Source organism: Vicugna pacos, chromosome 13 (genome assembly GCF_048564905.1).
Source record: "Vicugna pacos chromosome 13, VicPac4, whole genome shotgun sequence".
Taxonomy (NCBI): Eukaryota; Metazoa; Chordata; class Mammalia; order Artiodactyla; family Camelidae; genus Vicugna; species Vicugna pacos.
Window position 1 is genome coordinate 11,669,061 of NC_132999.1, and position 20,348 is coordinate 11,689,408.

The window sequence follows — 20,348 nt, forward strand, 5'->3', positions numbered from 1 at the left end:
TTGATTCTTGAGGAGAAAAGTAGATGTTAGGAACCGATTTCCCTAATTTTGTGAACATCAAATCCAAGAACACAGAAGTTTCATGGCCTAAAAAGAAACTCTGAAGCTAACAGCACAAGTGATAAAATATGGGTCTAATCAAAATGAGTCAGTATTGAACATTAAGCCCCGCAGCATCCAATTGCTCACTGCTGTTTCTGGTGAGAAATATGATATTTGGGGGTATAACCTAACTTGCAGCCAGAAATAATATACAGGGAGCGAAGAAGGAGGAAGCAGCTCCCTAAGTGCTGTCCTACGTGGTCTTAATTGTAGTCTTATTAGGACAGTCATTTTTTTGTTTTTTTCCCTAGTAATCAGGTTTTCACATTCAGACTGCACTTCTCCTAAAGTCGACTTGCTAATAAAGTTGCATTTGCAACCCATATTAACATGATTTTATTTTGAAAGTGTCATTTTGATTTGCCTAGGAGTCTTGTTTGGATTTGCCTGGGCTAATTTTGCAGCAGAACAAACAGAATTTTCTTTAGCTGTCTCAGCTCACACAAGGTTAATTTGGCAGCCTCTGTATTGGGTTAAATAACTGACATGTCATGTTTCTATTAATTCATTTTTGCCAGGCTGAAATCTATTTTCAAACTGGAATACTTTCTCCTCCTTGCATATACTGAACTTGTTCGGTACCAATACGACACAATATGTCTTGGAAGGAAAAGGTAACTTTTGAAAATAGAGAAACCAATATTTTGTTATTTTTGATTGTATTGTTTTTGCTGCCTTCACCTCAAACAAATGTACATTTGGGCAGCTGAGGCAGTAGGATATGCTCTTCATTCATTTCCCTAGAGAATGGTTTATCAACTGCTGAGAAAGGAGTTATTTTATTCCACAAAACACATTTCAGATCATTTGATAAGCGGTACTCATTAAGGGCCATTCTGTATGTCTGGGATGCTTCCCCACAGACAAGCCATCCCCTGGGGCAGTTTAACCCACTATTCTTCTCAATTTACCTCTAGGTTTCTAACTACAAGAACAAAATAAATTAAATTAACAAAATCCATTTGGAAAAAGAATTTTTTGTAATGGGTTCCAGGAAATGTTTAGGTAGGGATGAGTACGACTAACACTTCCACTCACACCCGAAATGACTGCTTTGACACACGAGCAAAGACACCCTTGGCAAACCTGGGATTTCAGTCAAAGGCTCATTAATGCACCTGCACGCTAAGTAACGTACATTGTGTCAGTGTTTTCACTGTGCTTTCCATCACCTCCTCTCTATATGTAGAACCTCAGTCTGCTATTGTTTGGGTAAAACTGCCAGTGTACGTGGGGTATGGTTGTGTGTGTCGAAGTAGGTGTTAATCTGTGCATTGGTTCAATGTAGTTGGGCTCCTGTGGAGATTCCAAATTACAGTGCGACCGCACAGGGTTTATAGACAACGCTCACGCTGGGACAGAGATGGTCTGCAAAGACAGTGCCAGGAAGAAAGTACACACAGTGATATGGAAGCGGGCTTGGGCACAAACCTTCCATAACATTTTTGTAGATGGGCTGTGGTGTGTTAAAACAAAGTGAAATGCTTAGCATATAAATCAGTTCAATTGCTGGTGAAGATGCACAGGTGTCCTGGAATGAGTACCAGACTATGGTTAGAAAGGCAGGATTTGAATCGTGCCTCTACCATGTACATACAGCCTGAGCTGGGGGCGAGCACTGAACCTCTCTGAGCTTCACAGTAGGGTATGATAACACCTGCTTCACATCGGGGAGAGGGGGAGCTTACAGGATGGGATGACATAATAGATAAGCAACCTCCTAAAGCCCACTGTGAGTTAAGGCAGGCATTCTGCCAGGCACTGGGGATGCAAAATAATAAGATGTGATTCCTGTCTTGAGTTTAAAGTGTTTTCTTCCTTTCTTTAATATCTAAAGCCTCTTCTCCCATTGTCATAAGACCTCAAGAGGCAATCATCTTATTTTCACCAAAGAGATGCAGCTACTAAGGCACAGAGATATGTAACTATTAGCTTAAGTCAAATAAAACAGATGCTCAATAGAGAATGTGTGGTCCTGCTACCTAACTGACAGTCCCAAGCTTAGGAAGGCAGGACCTCACATTCCACAGACTGATTACAAATTTACACACCCACCCAAGACAGTCTAGAGAATTGTCAAGGTATGTAACTGAAACACACCCAGGAGAGACACACTAGGTTCTTGAGACCACAATATAAGGATTCATGGGAGATATCTATTTCTCATAAGTACGAGTTTGATTTGATTTGGGCTATTCAAAGGATATCCTTGAAATATCAAAGGAATTAAAACTGCAATATTATTAAGTACCTTCACATTTGATATTATTGTATCTGCCTAGTAGTGCAGCTTTAAGATGTTTTATTGTGTAAAAGGAAAGAAAGAAATGGCTTTTTATAACATTGTTTTGTTAGTTTCAGTACATCATTGGAAAGTCTTTCATTTTGCTTGAGTTTTTTCTTAGTAAAATGTCGTAAGTAAGTAACAATTGGTACTTCCCCTGTTTTTTTGATTATTGTTCTCTTGTTGGTACCTTGCTTTGTCAGTCATATCAAAAGTAAGGTCATGATTGCTCTCATGAATATGCATAATTATGGAGTCTACATCAGCTTGCATAGTATATTAAACCTGGAATTGACATTCCACTCAGATGTGTTATGGTACTGTGAAACATCAAAACCAGGAAAAAGAGGGTCTCACAGCTTTAAAAACCACATTTAATTTGATCCAGGCATCCCCTAAGAACAGTACAAAATACATCTCTTCTGCTTTCCACATAAATAATCGGGAAATAATAATATCCTTTCCCTCCCTCTTTCTCTTTCTCCCTCCTTTTCTTCCTAGCTCCCTCCCTCCTTTCCTGTCTTCATTCTCTTCTTTTTTTCCTTTATTCCACAACTGTTTACTGAAAGTATGAGGACCAACTGTTCTGTGACAGAGTGGGTTCAAAGGATATGAAAATTTCACAGATAAGGCTGATAAATTTCCAAGCAGATGGGGTGAACTGGTCACTGTAATTGACTTAGAGTAGCACTGGTCTACCTTGCTCAGAGATCACTATGCGTGCTTGGCATTCAGCAACAAATAAAGCAGGTCTCATCTCATGCAGGGTATTTCCCAATGAAGAGAGACCAAAAATTAGTTCTGAAACAGGGTAAGAGAAAGAGTGATGGGTAAGGCAAGGAGAAGACTCTCATTTCATTCAGGGTGGTCTATCAAAAACTTTCTGGTTGGGTGACATTTCAGCAGGGTGGCAGGAAATGAGGGAAGGAGACATAGGGTGCCTCAGGGGAGAGTGCTCCAGGAATGGGAAAGGTCCTGAGGCAGGAGTAATGGAAGGGCTGGCAGAACAGCAAGACCAGCATGGCTAGAATGGAGTGAGGTAAGAGATGGGAGACCTGCTGAGACATGAAGAATGAGAGCTTTCACTCTGAGTCTGATGAGAAGCCGCTGGAGGGTTATTTACGTTTATAAGAAAGGTTCTGGTTTCTGTGTACAAAATAAACCATAGTAAGAGAAGGTAGGAGCAGGAAGACAAGTTAGGAAGTTCTTGCCATAGTTCTTCTATTATTGGGATGTTTTGAGTATAAATTGCTCTGTACCTTCTAGTTATTAAGCCACACCCCTTTGAAAGCTACTTTATATAGCAAGCAAATCTGAGATGTATGGATGGGTGGAAGTTACTTTATATAGCAAGCAAATCTGAGATGTATGGATAGACAGGTGGATGGAGGGATGAAGAGATAGAGAAACAGATATAGCATGCCACTATTTTGGCTCAAAATCTGGGAGATACCTCCTGTTTGGAATGTGGCTTCCAGGGATCCCGAGGGCACCTGCCGTTTCCTATTGCTTCATAGCTACTATCCAAAGAAGTCATCTTTTCTTTCAAAACAAAAATCTTTACTAACCAAACATAAATACATACTTACTGATTGGTTCTAACTATATCACAATACCAAACTCTCACTTGGAACAATAACCAAAATAAAATAGAAATACAACACAGCTCAAAAGTAGAAATACTTTCAAAAGAAAATCTTTTTAAAAAGGCCTTTTAATAGCCTTATGGTAGAGATAATAATTTTGAATTACACTAACGTGCTCTTTTTCTCTTCATTCCTTTGTGCACACCCCTATACTGTTCCAGAAGCATCCCCTGGCCCCAGGGAGGATGAGGACCGTTAGGGCAGGATTGCAGAGGCACACAGAGAGTTGGACATCCAAATCATTGGCACAGGCAGCAAGACAATAGTTTTTAACAAATGGCTCTGTTGAAAATGAAAAGGATTTTCTAAAATCGGTTAGCTTCAATGAACACATCAAGAACCAGGCCTGAAGCACAAAATAAGTAGAGAGGATACCCCTTCTGACACTTCAGCTGGGCTGTGAGGCTAATTGTTCCAGGAAGAGAGACAGGACTTAGAGGAAGCCCATTCAAGAGAAGAGAAAATGGAAGGGCCTCTCCTCCCTCAGAGGAATTCCTCTGGGGGAAGCAACGGGAAGACAGTGATAGGGGAAGCTGATGGGAAGTCGTGTGTTTTGATGTCTCCTGGGGGAGAGGACCGCTGTGCTCTGGGAGGAGACTGCAGTGGTGGTCTCACAGGTGAGACCTTGTTTAGCCCTTCAGAATCTTCCTCTACTCATGTGTGGCGTAGAGGCTCTCCAGAAGCTTCTTCCTGCGCTCTGGAAGGCAGCAGGAGGACGTGTGGCAAGCTGTAAAGAAGGTGTGCTTTCAGCTGGAGTCATTTTGCTTCCAGCATGGCAAGTCCCTGTGAAGTTTACCCAGTGAGATCCCAGAATAAAGCACCAGCCTCATCAGTGAGATCAGAGGAGCCCCCTCCCCCTGGACACTAGGATTGAAGGATTCCCCCTGTCCCACCCCCATGTACCCAGACACCATCTTTGGGAACAGGAATGGGGAGGCAAAGAATCCTGCAAAGGCCAAGCATTTTCCTGGAAAGAAGTACTTTAAGTAGGAAGAAAAAGAAGAAACAAAACTACTGTCGAGGTGAAGTTTCTTTCCCACCTGGGAGGAAGGTGAAAGCTCGTGAGGATTGGATCAGATTCAGGGAAATAAAGACGCCATATTTACTTTGTATATTTGAATCCGGCACGTTACCTTTGCATCTCACCAGACTGGTATCACCGGTGCATCTACCACTAGTTTGACATTTAATCCAATCATTTGCTCTGGCTTTCGAATAATTATCTTGAAAATTTTCTGCAAGAATGGAGCTAGGTGATGTGAGACCTAAAGTCTATATGATTAGGGGAATGAGGGTCTTCCAAAAAGTAAAATTACAAATACAAATTAGGTATGAAAGTAAATGTTTAGACGGAACAAATTGTGATAAATTATTGGAGACCTGGAGATTCAGTTTCTTTTCCTTATTCCATGCAAGTGAGGGACCCTGACACCCAAGTTTCATTAACATCATGTTCAATCTCTGATCCTCGGTTTATCCCAGTACGTTATCCTGTTTTCTATAAAAACCTGTGATACAAGATTAAGTCTATGGTCTACTTAGAGGCAAATGAGGAGACCAGAAGAGGACCGCCTACTTCCTTTCTGCGAACGGCCTTGTGGTCGAGTTCATCATATGCTCACTGCCATCCCTTTTGTCTACTTCTCCTCCCCTGCCATGGGATGCTTAATGAATCCTTCTTGCACAAAAGGGAAGACATTTTTCCTACTCTCTACTCCTGGGATATAGGGAACATTAACTCTTAGCCAAGGTATCTTTGCAGGGGCAGAAGGGAAAAAGAACATCACTGAGCACCCTCATAGAAGCTGTGCTTAGATCCCTTCAACGGCCTTTATTTTTCCCTGGAGAAAAAATTTTGCTTCGTATTTTTTCATAATAAAATCAAACAAAACATATATTGAACAGTTAAAGCAGTACAGTTGTCGCCACTGGGTAAATTAAATAAGACAATATATACGAAGTGCTTTGTAACTGTACCCTGCTAGATAAATGTAAAATATTTTTATTATTGTTATTACTGTTGTTATTATTTCTGCTGCTTTGGGAGATGAAAGTTAAATTGGTTACTAAATATGCCTAACTTTGTCATCAGGGTGTTGCTGGGACTCTGAAGTCCTAAGTATTATCTTCCTTGGAGGAATCCTGGAGAAAATTGTTCAGTTAAAAAGAGCAATATTTTGAAGAAAGTGCTGGAAAGAATCAGCATGACTTCTGAGATCCCTCTTGAGTCTCCAGACAAAAGGGCCGGCAGGCATCTGCCTCTCTCAGTTCGCCCCTTTGTCAGCACATGGAAAGCGATGCATATTTTAAAGTAGATGGACTACGAAGATGTAATTTCATCTCTGGCTCAGGGCCTAACACCCCTTCCTCCCTTTCCGCAGGTCTTCTGCCTGCCTGGCTTAGTGAGAGGGCTGCCAAACAAGATGGAAAACGGATTGATTTCCCATTTTGATACAGCTACATTGCTGGCTGCATTTTTCTTTAGTGGTGTTAGTTAAATATTTAATGGAATCTTAAGAGAAAAATTCTGTCTATGTAATGTAAACATATTGTTAGGTTGCCTGAAAGGGTCACCTCCTGATTAAGCTGAATGTCAGGAGTATCGATGGCACCTTCTCAGTATTCCAGAGGGGTGCCATGAGCAAAGCCCCGCACAGCTTTGGGGCTGCTATGCCCTCTGTCCACAGCCCAAATGTATTTATGATGCAGCTCCATTTGGGGGTTTGATTCCTTCATCTGCACATCTGATTAACAGTTTAGGTTTTCAAAAATAGATTTCTAACTTGAGAATTAATCTCTCTGACCTTTATTGTACCAACATTAATACATTCTATAATCCAAAACAGATCCTGATCGTTTACTAACCAAAGTTTTCCAAAGTTATCACAGCAACATATCTCTTTTTACAAGGCAGGATTAAAGACAATGGGTAGATGTTGCAGACAAGTAAATTTTGGCCCTAAAAAAAAGAATTAAAATGATTCTCCAACTAGACCAGCAGGGGGATAAGAAGTGATGGACAGAGGCTTCAACTCTGGGTGTTTTAAAATAAAGTGATTTTTAACCACCCATCGGGATGACGTTGGGAGAGCCTGCCTAGTTACCTCTCTATAATCCTGCACTTGTTCCCGCTGTACCACCCCCACCACTGCTATGTTAGTACAAGCCCTACTTACCACACCTGGGGACTGTATCAACACTTTCGTGCTTGTTTCCTTGTCTACAGTTTCAGTCTCTAAAACCCTGTCTTCTGCATTGACACTTAATAACCTTTTCTTTTTTCTTTTTAACAGCTTTGTTGTGATAAAACTCACATATCATATTACTCATTCATTTGAAGTATACAGCTCAGTGGTTTTTAGTATCTTCACTGAGTTGTGTATCAATTACTACAACCTAATTTTATAACATTTTTATCAGCCCAAAAGAAACACTGAACCCATTAGCAGTCACTCCTCATACCTATCCCAGCCCCAGGAGACAAATAATCAATCTCCTTTCTGTCTGTGCAGATTTTAGATATTTTACATAAGTGGAATTATATAACATGTGGCCTTTTGTGACTGACTTCTTTCATTTAGCGTGTTTATAATGCTCACCCATGTTGTAGCATTTGTGTGTACTTTTTATTGTCAAATAATATTCTATTGTATGTATATACCACATTTTTAGAATCCATTCATTACTTGACAGGCATTTGGGTTGTTTCCACTTTTAGGCAATTATGCATAATGCTGCTTTGAACATTCATGTACAAGTTTTTATGTGAACATAAGTTTTCATTATCTTAGATCGAAATCACTGGATCATATACAGCTGTATGGGTAACATTTTGAGAAACTATCAAATTGTTTTCAGAGCAGCTGCACCATTTCACATCCCCAGCAAAAATGGATGAGGCGGCCAGTTTCTCCATCTTTGCCAACTCTCATTATTGTCTATCTTTTGATAATTGCTACCCAAGTAGTTATGAAGTGGTCTCTCATTATGGGTTTGATTTGCATTTCTCTGATGTGTAATGACGTTGAACATCTTTTCATGTGCTATTAACCATTCATATATATTTATGGAGAAATATCTGTTCAAATCTTTTACCCATTTTTAAATTGATTATTTGTCTTTTTGTTAATAAGTTGTAATAATTCTTTACATATTCTAGACTCAAGTCCCTTATCAGATAAATAATTCACAAATATTTTATCCCATTCTGTGGATTGTCCTTCTACCTTCTTGACAGTGTCCTTTCAAGCACAGTTTTTAATTTTAATGAAATCCAGTTTACCTGTTTTGCTGTAGTTGTTGCTTATGCTTCTGGTGTCAAATGTAAGAAACTATTGCCTAATCCAAGATCATGAAAATTTATTCCTATGTTTTCTTCTGGAAGTTTTATAGTTTTATTTCCTGCATTAAAGTCTGTGATTCACTTTGTTAATTTTCGTGTATTGTATGAGGTAGGGGCCCAAGTTGATTCTTTTACATGTGGATATACAGATATCCCAACACAATTTATTAAAAAGGTAATCTACGTGTAAATATAGGGGCTTCATTTCATTTCACACTCAAAATTCTTTAGTAGTTCACTACTGAGTACCGTAGTGATTTCTAGGCTTGGACTTCATGAACCAGCAAAGTAAAATAACTTAGGGAGATTTACATAGGGTTGCAAACTTTTTATTATTAATCAGGAGAGCAATAGGTAAAGGAAACAGTATTTATACTTTCTCTACACAATTTAACAAAAATATGTTTTACATAGATGCACACATCTGGAAAGAAAATAATCCCAGAAGCCAAGTACTTTAAATGAATTTAGCTTTATTAAAAACTCAGCAGATTGTCCTTTTTTTTTTTCATGTTCTTGCAGACTGGTGGGAATATTGCTCATAGTCTGTCTTTTGTGCAACATCCCAGCTCTTCCTGCCTAACAAGCTTCATTTCTTGTCATTTTCCTCCTACACACCTTATGATGCAGTCATACTCAACAAACATGACTCGTTTTCTTACCTTCTTTGCTTCTGGCTGGAAACACCCTCACCCAATCCCATTCTCCAAATGGAAGAAACATTCGTATAAGCTCTAATGCACTATGCATGGCATGATAGTGATGCAAAGGCCATAGGAATGCAAAAGTTAGTTTTCAGCTTATCTGATCTACATCTCTTGGGAAGGGAGTTAGAATAATTAATGCAAAAGCCTAGATAAATCTCGACATCACTACTAACTGGTGACAAGATTTCATCTTTCTTAGATTCAGATTTATTACCTGTAATTGGAGATAGCAGTGTCTGTCCCATAGGGTTACTGTGAGGATCAAATGATTTAAAAAATGTAAGTAATCCAATGCAGCAGCTAGATGCACAGTCGTTGATCAGTGTTATTTGCCTTCCCCTCCATTCTAATCAGTGGTTTGCAACTCTGACTACACATAGAATGACCTGGGAAGTTTGAAAAAGCCCTTATCCCATCAACAAGCTAATTCTAAAGTTCATATGAAAATTCAAGGGATCCAGAGTAGCCAAAACATTCTTGAAAAAGAGGAAACAAGGTTGGAGAACTTGCATTTTTTTATTTTAAAATTTACTTTGTATAGCTATATCAACTGATTTTTCACAAGAGTGCCAAGACAATTCAATGGGGGAAAAACAGTTTTTTTCACAAATAGTGCTGGGACAATCGGATACCTACATGAAAAAGAATAAAGTTCTTCACACTACGCACAAAAATTAACTAAAAATTGATCAGAGACCTAAGTGTAAGAGAGAAAACTCTTAGAAGACTATGCAGGAGTCAATAATCCTGACTTTGGCTTAAGCCAAGCCTTCTTAGATACGATAGCAAAAGCAAAAATGACAAAAGAAATAACAGGCAAATTGGACTTCATCAAAACTTTTGTGCTTGACAGGACACTGTCAAGAAAGTAAAAAGGCTCCAACAGAATGGGAGAAACTCTTTCTAAACATATATCTGATAAGAAGCTTGTATCTAAAATACCTAAAGAACTATTACAACTCAATAATAAAAAGACAAATTAACAAATGAGCAAAAGATTTGAATAGACATTTCTCCAGAGAAAACATACAAATGGCCAAAAAGCATATGAAAAGTTACCTAACATCATTAGGCACCAAAGAAATACAAATCAAACCTACAGTAAGGTACCACTTCATAACCACTTGGGTGACTGTTACCAAAAGACAGATGATGATAAAAGTTGACAAAGATGTAGAAATTAGAGCCCTCATACATTGCTGCTGGGGATGTGAAATGGTGCAGCTGCTCTGAAAAACAATATGATAGTTTCTCAAAATGTTAAACACAGCGTTAGCAAGGGACTCTGCAATTCCAATTTTAGCTATGGAATATTTTTCTACCACACACACACACCACACACACACACAAAGCGTTGATACGTACTACAGCATGGATAAACCTTGAAAACATTAAGTGAAAGAAGCCAGTCACAAAAGGCCACATATTGTATGACTCCACTGATAAGAAATGTTCAGAATAGGCAAGTCTACACAGACAGACATAGATTAGAGATTGCCTAGAACTGAGAGGAATTAGGGGTATTGGGAGTGACTAATAATGGGTACAGTTTCTTTTGAGGGTGATAAAAATATTCTAGAATTGATTGTGGTGATGATTGCAGAACTCTGAATATACTAAAAAGCACTGAACTATATATACTTTATTTATTTTTTATTGAAGTATAATTGATTTACAATGTTTCAGGTGTACAGAAAAGTGGTTCAGTTTTATATAATATATATACATATATTCTTTTCAGATTCCTTTCCATTATAGGTTATTACATGATATTGAGTATAGTTCCCTGTGCTCTACAGTAGGTCCTTGTTGCTTATCTATTTTGTATATAGTAGTTTGTATCTACTAATCCCAAATTCCCAATTTATCCCTTCCCCGCTTCCCGCTTTGGTAAACATGAGTTTGTTTTCCATGTCTGTGAGTCTGTTTCTGGTTTGGGAACTGTACACTTAAATGGGTAAATTATGCAGTATATGAATTACATATCTCGATAAACCTATAAAAATGTCTTACTCCCAGAGTTTCTGATTCAGTTGTTCTGGCACCCTGGCTTTAAAAAAATAGATCCTTGGTAATTCTAATGTGTTCTTCTATTGATTTCTTCATTTAGTTTTCCTGACCCATCTACTTAAAAAAAAAATTGGGGGTGTTAGTAATTAGATTTATTTATGTATTTATTTTTAATGAAGGTACTGGGCATTGAACCAAAGACCTCATGTATGCTAGGCACGTCCTCTACCACTGAGCTATCCCCTCCCCCCTACCCATCTACTTTAGAAAAATTTATTCAATCTGCCACATTTACTTCCTTCTTTATATCTGCTATTTTCTCACTCTTTCTCTAGTTGTTCAAGATCCTCAGTCTATCTTATCCCCAAATCAGAATGTCCCCCAGCCCCTCTGAACTCATCAACATGTCTCACCTTCTTTGGATCTGATTTAAATGTTATCTCCAGGAGACCGTAAATGACCAGCCCCACTTTACTTTCCTCAGTGGGCACGTGCTGTGTTCTCTGCAAGCATCTGTTTCATGTGCACCTGTTAGAATCACCAACTTAGGTTTCCAGCAGGAAGAAAGTTTTAAGGGAAGTAGTTGTCCATCCCACTCCTATCATTTTACTTTCATGGCTGATACAGATGAAGACTGGAGGAAACAGAATTCCATTCTGAGCATTTGACTACTTTGCATTTGTTGATATTTTATTTTTTAATTATTTCAAGTAATTCCTCATGTATTTGTTTTATCTGTCTGATTAGGTTATAATCCTCTTGAAGCTATATAACTTCCTTTTACATGACTTTCCTGTACCTGTTAACAATAAAATATATATATACCCTAATGAGCTGACATTCCTAGTGTCTTCCTGAATTATCTTCTTGTATTATTCAAGGAAGCTTTTACTTTTAAGGGAATTAAGGCTATTTTATAAAAGACAATAATCAACTATACAGAAGAGAAAAGAAGAGAAAAGAAGAGAAAAGATTTGACCTGCCAGAGGAGACATTTAGGTAACCTTGGGCAAATTACTCAACTTTTCTGAAACTCAGTTCCTAACTGTAAGATGACAGAATACTTATCATGTATGCTTTTTTCATGAGAATTAAATTAGCTAATGTTTATTTCATATTTAGGGAGCACTGGCATGTGATATCTGCTCAGGAAATATTAGTTACTTTTATCATCATAGTCATTACGATTATTGGAAGCATTTCTATCCTGGAATTTGTCCTTAGCAACCCAAAGATTTTTACACAGTTGAAATGTATTTTTGCTTCAAAGCATTGAAGCAGCTCTTCATTGAGCTAATTTTGAGTTGATACAGTTTCTCAGATAGCTAATTTCCATCCAATAAGCATAAATGCTTATAGAACTATATGCAACAATTGTTCAAAATACACTGTGCATCAAACCATATGTCTAAAGGAACTGACTCTATTAACCAAGTGAACTTCCTGACTCCAGCCTTCAGCGAAGGAAGAGCCTGTGTCCCCAGCGAGCACTACCTCTATCAAGCAATAGATGCCCCAAGGGGGGTGTCCTCATTAGCTAAGTTCTTCCACCAATTTTCACGTTGAAGTTTTGTTTTGAAGCTGAGAAAAGCTGGCTTAATTGGCTTTTTTCTTCCCCTGTAGCAGAAGTTTGTAGGGAAGATATATATCTTGAAATCTAATTACATATCTTAACTGTAACCTGAGAAACTTAAAATTCACAGGTGCACTTTATCTGTCAAATATGGAGACAGTTGGCAAATGCAGGCCATAAAGGTGGAGATTTAGTACCCAAATGCATGAATTGTTGCTGCTTTCCTGTGTTTATTACTTCACAGTTAATCAAGGAGATAACTCCCAGGAGTTTGGTATCTCTCTCCCTATGTTCTATATGATGAGGAGGGAAGGAGAAAAGAATATTCTCTTTGTAACACATTTCTAGTTGGAATAAGGTATTTGGTTCACAAAAAAGCCTCGAATGAAGAACTAACATTATGTCTTAATCAATTTTTGAAATCCTTTTTAAAGCCAATAGACCAGGACATCACATTATTGTTACTATTTGTATGTAGTTCTTTTGCTACAGTAACTTCTCAGTAATTGTATGAATATGTGCATATAATTAGGGTAGATATTCAGAAACAGGACTGCTCAACAATGATCAAAACCATATGTCTACACTGACAAGGAGCAATTACATTGAAAAGGTTTTGTAGTATGGAAGCTCTAATCATTGACTGGAACATAGTTTCTTTGCTGAGCATCAGAACTACAAAAGGTTTTACATGTGTATGTCTCAAAAATGATGCAATTACCAAAGATGAATGAAAACAGAGGAATAAACAAGAGCAGTACTAAGAGAATAAGAGCAAACACGTTCTTTACCACCAAGCATCATCAGAGCTATCCAAGACAGCATCTAGGAAGACAAGCCCTCCCAGTTCACAAACACTCCCCAGTTACCTGGAGCTATTAAAAGAACCTGTTTCCTGAGTGACTCTGGATACAGGTCTCACCAAGTTCTTAGAGAAATGGCCAGCATGATTCTCCTATTCAGCAAATAAGGTAATTATGGCACTGGATCAAGTTAACTTAGAAATTCTTGGCTGATAGGAAATTCTTCTATCCCCTTATTTCATGGTCCAAAATAAGCAGACCTAACACTTCTACCCTCTTCATCACTCACTGTTCATATATTTTGCTACTACTATAAAAATTTTACATTTCATTTTAAAATATGTAGAAACACCAAAAAAAAAAAGAAAGAAATTATGAACACACAAAGATCTGAAAAGAAATTTATCTGAAGTAAAATCAAAATAATAATTGCTTAAAAACTTTAAGAGTTCTTGTTCTTTAGGAAAATACCCAGGTGTCTTTTTGAAACACTGTTATTACCAAGGTGCATTATTTTAGGAATTAAAAGATGTTTCAGCGTTGGAAAATCTGTTATTGCATTACACAATATCAACAAAGTAAAGAATGAACGATCCGTGATAAACTCAATAGATGTCAAAAAAATGATAAACTCAATAGATGTCAAAATAAGTGTTTAATAAAATTTAACACTCATTTACGTTTAACACTTAGCAAATTAGAATAAAAGGGAACCCCTAAGCTGAGGAGGGGTTGTGAGGATCAAACTTAACAATAAAACTTAACAATGTTACCATCAGAGTTAGAATAAGACAAGGACGCCTGCTATCACTACTTCTCTTAAATGCTGTTAGGAGGTCTCAGTCAACACGATAAGACAAGAAAAACAAAATGAAACACATAATGGAAAGATAGAAACAAAACTGTGTTTTTGTGTAAATGGTAAGTTTGTTTACATAATAATCCGTGAGAGTCTTCAGACCATTAGAATTAGTCATTGTTCAGCAGATACAGTGTCAACCTAAAAATAATAATAGGACTTCTACACAGCAGTAGGAACTCATTCAAGAATAATAATACAAAAAAAAGTACTTCATTTACAATAAGAACAAACTAAAATAAGCTAAGAACAAATATATGTTGATCTTTGTGGAATAAACTACAAAATTACTGATTGATATCAAAGAACTGAATAGACAGGTATACCAAGTTTATGGATAAGAAGACTCAAATTAATCCATGTAGAAATGCAATGACACTGAATTTTCAACAGGCTTTTTTCATGAGACATTATAAACTAGTCTTGAAATTCATTTGAAAGGACTGAAAGAGCACAGAAGGTCAACAATAGTTAAAACAATTTTGAAGAAGAAAGGGGTAGAGGCAGCCCAACCTATAAGATACCACAATTAGTAGTAATAATACTTATACTACAATTAAAAAATAATAGCAGTTGACTCTTACTGAGCATTTATTAAGTGCCAGGCAACACCTTTTCAATTATTATGAGTTTGGTATGATTATTGTCACCATTTTACAGTAAAGAAAGAAATGAGGGCACAAAGAGATTAAGGATCCCTTTCAAGTTTCCAAGGCTAGGCAATGGCAGAGTTGGGGTTCGCACCTGAGCAGCATAGCTCCTGAGCCCCTGCCCCTAACCCTATGCAATAATATCTCTAAACTATGGTGTTACCCAAGGTGTCTTATTGACACAGGGGTAGAAAAACAGCCACTGAAACATAATACTGAACCCAGAAAGTGACCTATGCATAAACGGAAACTTGGTATCAATCAATGACCAAAAAAATGAGGCATTCAATGATGTTGCTGAGATTGCTGGCTATCCATATGGAAAAAATAAAATAAAACTAAGTCCCTTTATGTTACATAAAAATAATCCCAGCTGGACTGATTGTGGAAAGAAAACCTTGAACTTTTTTAAGGAGAATATGGGAGGATAGCTTTAAGATTTTGAAGGTAGAGAAAGATTTCATATATATGACATAAAAGTCCCAATCCACGAAGTCATGGATTGGCATTTTTTACTGTATTAATATTTAATACTTCTATTCACGAAGCAACATTGTAAACAACACGAGCAGTCAAGAAACAATTTGGAAAAGACATTTGTAATATGCGTTAACACGAAAGGATTGCTATCTAGGATATCTAAAGAACTTCACACATAGATAGGAAAAAAACAACTCCCTGTTCCTCCAAAAGGGACAACAGATATGAATAGGCAATTTTCATAAAAGAAAACCTGTTTGGCCAACATACCTTTTGAAAGGCCCTCAATCTTTCCCATTGTCAGGGAAACACAAAATAAAACAATGAGATACCACTTCACACCAGTAGGTTGACAAAAATCAGAATTTGATTCCAAAATTTGAATATAGAAGAAATTTCTCTCATCCACTACAACATTTTGTAAAATACTTTGGCAAACTCAAAGAAAACTGAAGAAATATACCTCCTTCAGCCTGTAACTTTATTTCTAGACATATATCTTAGAAGAAGAAACTCTCACACGTGTGACAAAGAAATATGTAGGAGAATGTTAATCGTGAGTAGCATTATTTGTAATAGGAAAGGACTGTAAACTGTCAATCAAAATGTTTACTGAGAGAAAAAAAGGATACTAAATTGTAGTATATTTATGCACGTGTATAGTGAAACACTACTGAGCTACGTACAAAAATATGGTTAAACATCAATAACATGATTGCTTAAAAGATTGGAGAATAATACTTTCAGGACTTATGTAATTTGTGTATTGTTTATATAAAATATAATATTTATGTTCAGCTGGAAAGCATGTAAAATCATACCGTATGGTTCTACATTGCTTAGGGATATGTACATAGTCATGGTACAAACACACATACTAGACTGGTAAACACAAATTCAGGTCACTGGTCACCTCCAGCGAAGGGTAGGAGCATGGAACCCGGGAAAGGGATGTGGGGGGCTGCAACTGTATTTGAGATGTTTTGTTTGTTAAAAATAACAATAACCTCAACAGATCACAAGGGCCTGTGGCCCCATCTGTGAATCAGAGCTGGGTGGTAGGAATTTGAATGTTCCATCTTTTATTTCATTTATACCTCTCTTTATATTTGAAATATTTGTTAATAAAATAAAAAAGGAGCTATGTATAAATCAAGTGCTGATCACCAGAATCCTATTGTCCCAGGAGGTTGTGATTATATGATAATTTCAGAGGTAGCCTCTCTTCTCTCCTCTCCTGGCAGCTGACCAGCCTGCAAGTTGAACAATATGTATTAAGTGCCTGCCATTCGTCAGGCACAAAGCAAGGTTCTGGTGATCCAGCTGTGAGAGACCCAGCTCTGAAATATATATATATATTCCAGTGGGATTACAAGTGTACATCTGCAAGCCGTGATAAATGCCAGGACAAAAAGAGTAGGGAACTATGACTGAGAAACTGGGCAGGGGGCAGGCACACACTGTGGCAGGTTGGCTGCCTGGAAGTCATTCCCAGTCCCCCTCCTCCCTTGCCACCCTCTATTATAGAGGTTGGGAAGCTAATCATGAGTTTCCATGCTCCCTTGCATGTGGCATGATTCTAACCAGTTAGACATAGTTAGGACCCTTGGGGATCGTGGCCTTTCCTGAATGAACCCTCAAAGGAAGAGAGCCTTTCTACCTGCAGCACGGATGTGATGCCGGGGGTGGAACAGACATCTTGAGATGGTGAAGAATGGAAGCCATATGTTCTGAGGGGTGGAGCAGAGGGAGAGGCTCCCAGGCCCTTGACGACATGGCTGAGCCATAGTACCAGCCCTGGATTGTTTACTCTGAACTGCTTTTTACAAGATTATTAAGACCTACTGGCTTGAGCTGCTGTTAATAAGATTTCCTCTTAGTTGCAGTTAAAATCATTCCAAACAGAAATCTTCTAGCAGATGTGACTTTTAAGTTGAAACGAGTGTAGTGAGAGGGAGCAACCCCTGCAGAAAGCAGGGTGGGCAGGGGAGTGGGAGGATAAGCAAGGTCAGCAGGGAGGGGGCAGCATGTTCGAGGGTTGGCCTGTTTGAGAACCTCAGGGAAGCCTTCCGATGCTGGGGTTGGATAAAGGGACAAGTTTGCAGCTGGCTGGGGTTCTGAATACCTGACTTCCTTTCTCAGGCTCCAGGTTAATAACAGTGTAGTTGATCTACAAACAAAGATGGGCCCTATAGCATCCAGGGTAGTTGCTATGTTTCCAGACTCCTCTTTATAAAACAAAGAATTAAACCCTAATCCATCGACTTGGATCTTTGTGTTTGATTTTTCAAAAGTGAATTCTACCTAGTCCACCTTTAATCCTGAGATACAGCTTCCTCTACCCTCTCCTCTACCACAGAGGAAGGGGAAAAAGTCAGCATCTCATCAGTCCCCGTGACATAAAGTAAATTGCAATGATAGACGTTAAGCACAGCCTAGCCAACCGTGACTCAAGCACACCTTGTTACAAAGGTTTCTATTTTGTTCTGTACTTATCTGAATGGGAAGAGGCAACTTCATTGTTGAAAAGACTCTGACGTGAACAACACAACAAAAATCTAGTTGCTTTAATCCTGTCCTCACTGGGTTTAAGGAAAGGGTTGGCTGATTTTCTGTGCTTCCCATTGGTCTGTTTCCTGGATCCTGTATTTTATGGCAAAGGCTATTTTATAAGATAGTATTTACTGAGCACCTGGGTAGGCAGAGAGCTGGTTCAGGTAAGAAGCCCATGGCTTGAGAGAAAATGTCCATTTTCTTTTGTTGTTGTTGTTGCAAAAAGCTTGTTTCCATTTGGCCCGAGGCTTGGGAGAGGGCTCCAGGATGGTTAAAAAGCTGTCTCGTGACTGCAGAGAGGCTTCAGGCAGGAGCCCTGACACCAGAGGGGCTCCACAAAGGCCACTGGGTTGCAGAGGCTCCTAGTCGTGCTTGAGGGTGAGCCTTTGGGAGAGATAATCACCCAGCCCAGCCTGGGGACCAGAGAGCCTGCAGAGGTCAGTCAGGTGGTTGCCCATCTTCTTGATGAGTTTCACCTCCTCATCCAGGAAGTGGCTCTCCCGGAAGTCACAGAGGTGTGGGTCTGCGCAGGCAGAACCCAGGGCATGCAGATCCAAAAGGGCCTGGTTCAGGTTCTTCTCCAGGACAATAGCAGCTTTCATAGCATCCTGGGTTTTACCCCACTCATCTTGAGATGGCTTCTGGATGTCCTGGAAGAGGGCGCAGCCGCCGCACTGGTTTTGCATTTTCAAGAGGCGCTCCGTGCCCTCGTGCTTCTCCTCAGCCAATTCGTGGGAAAACGTGGCCAATACTCTCCACAGCCATGTCGTCGTGGTCGAAATATAAGCCCAGAGAAAGGTAGGTGTAGGAGGCCCGCAGATGCATGTTGACCAGGTGGTTGACAGAGGCCTCAACCTCGCTGGAATAATTCTGATGAATCTGGGAGCTCATGGTTGATCGGTAATAAGGAGTTAAGCTCACAAAATGGTGTTGGCTGGTCCCAGAGGCTGAAGATAGCACAGTGGCTGGTTCTGAAGGATGTGACTGGAAAAAAGATTGAAGGGTGGTTGGAGGCTGGAGCAAGAGGCGTTCCTGGGTCTGTTCCATCTAAACACTGTTGAAGCAAGACACAGGTCCGCGGGACCGCCAAATGCACTGTGAAAATGTCCATTTTCATCTGAAAAGTCTTAATTGGATGGGTATTCTGCAAGTTTCCACTTGGCTAGTTTAGAATAGACGTGGATATTTACTATTAGTTTCCGGGTGTGGGGGATCTCTCCCCGCTCTTTGCCCCCAGCTTTCTGCAGCTAAACTCTAGCTGTCTAACCCTCTTACTCTTTCATCCACATCCTTTCTGCAGGCTCCAGAATTCATTCAGTCTTGCTGCTATTCTCTGCCCCTCTTCCAAACAGCCTGAGCTTCACCAGGAACGAGGTGGTGGGAACACAACGTGAGGTGCCAGGTGCTGCTCAGCTAGAACTGTCCACAGAGTAACTGTTGTTCCGCGCCCTTCTGCACAGGCAGCCTCAGCCCGGACTTCCCTTTCATCCTGCCAGACTGCCTGGCTGGCCTGAATTCAGTTTGCAGACCATCGTGCCCCCTGGGTCTGCTTTGGCATCACTGCACTCTAGTGTCTACTTCCCAAACAGCTCTGTGTCTGGATTCTTTGCCCCCAGGTATATTCACTGCCTTGTCTTTTTCAAACGCTCACAAAGTTATCATTCCCAGCCTCCGTACCTCAAGTCTCAAAGGTCATTTGCATTTTATTTCTATTGCCTGAGCTGCTCAGGGTACTTGCCCAGTTGGAACCATTAGAGTATTCCAACAACAGGCAGCTTCTTCCCTTTTCCCAGCCAGGTCATGAATGAGAATGCTTAAATAAGAGTCAGACCTGCAGTTGTGCCAATGGCGTATCTTAACCCTCCTCCCGCAGAGACCCTGCCACCACCAGCAGCACCCAGAACCTTCTCAAGTTACAGTTTTTCAGCCAAATTAAAAACAACATACTCAGCCTTGCAAACATTTACTGGGGATTATGCTAGGTGCTGTGAGAGATTCCAAATCATGGAAGACACAGTCATTGCCTTTCAAAAGGCTTCTAGCACCCTGAGCACAGACACACCTTGAAGACACCATAGGTCCAGTTCTAGACCACTGCAGCCAAGCAACTGTGGCAATAAAGCGAGTCACACAGATTTTTTAGTTTCCCAGTGCATATAAGTTATGTTTACACTATGCTGTAGTTAATTAGGTGTGCAACAGCATTATGCCTAAAAAACAATGTACATACGGTAATTAAAAAATACTTTATGGCTAAAAAATGCTAAGCATCATCTAAGCCTGTAGTGAGCTGTAACCATTTTGCTGCTGGAGGGTCATTTTGTCGTTGATGGTTGCTG

The 20,348-nt window shown here is 39.3% G+C and overlaps 1 pseudogene; it reads right to left on the reverse strand.

Moving 5' to 3' along the window:
• Positions 1–18,371: 18,371 nt before the first annotated feature.
• LOC107033676 (ferritin light chain pseudogene) lies at positions 18,372–18,998 on the reverse strand (annotated as a pseudogene).
• Positions 18,999–20,348: the final 1,350 nt, after the last annotated feature.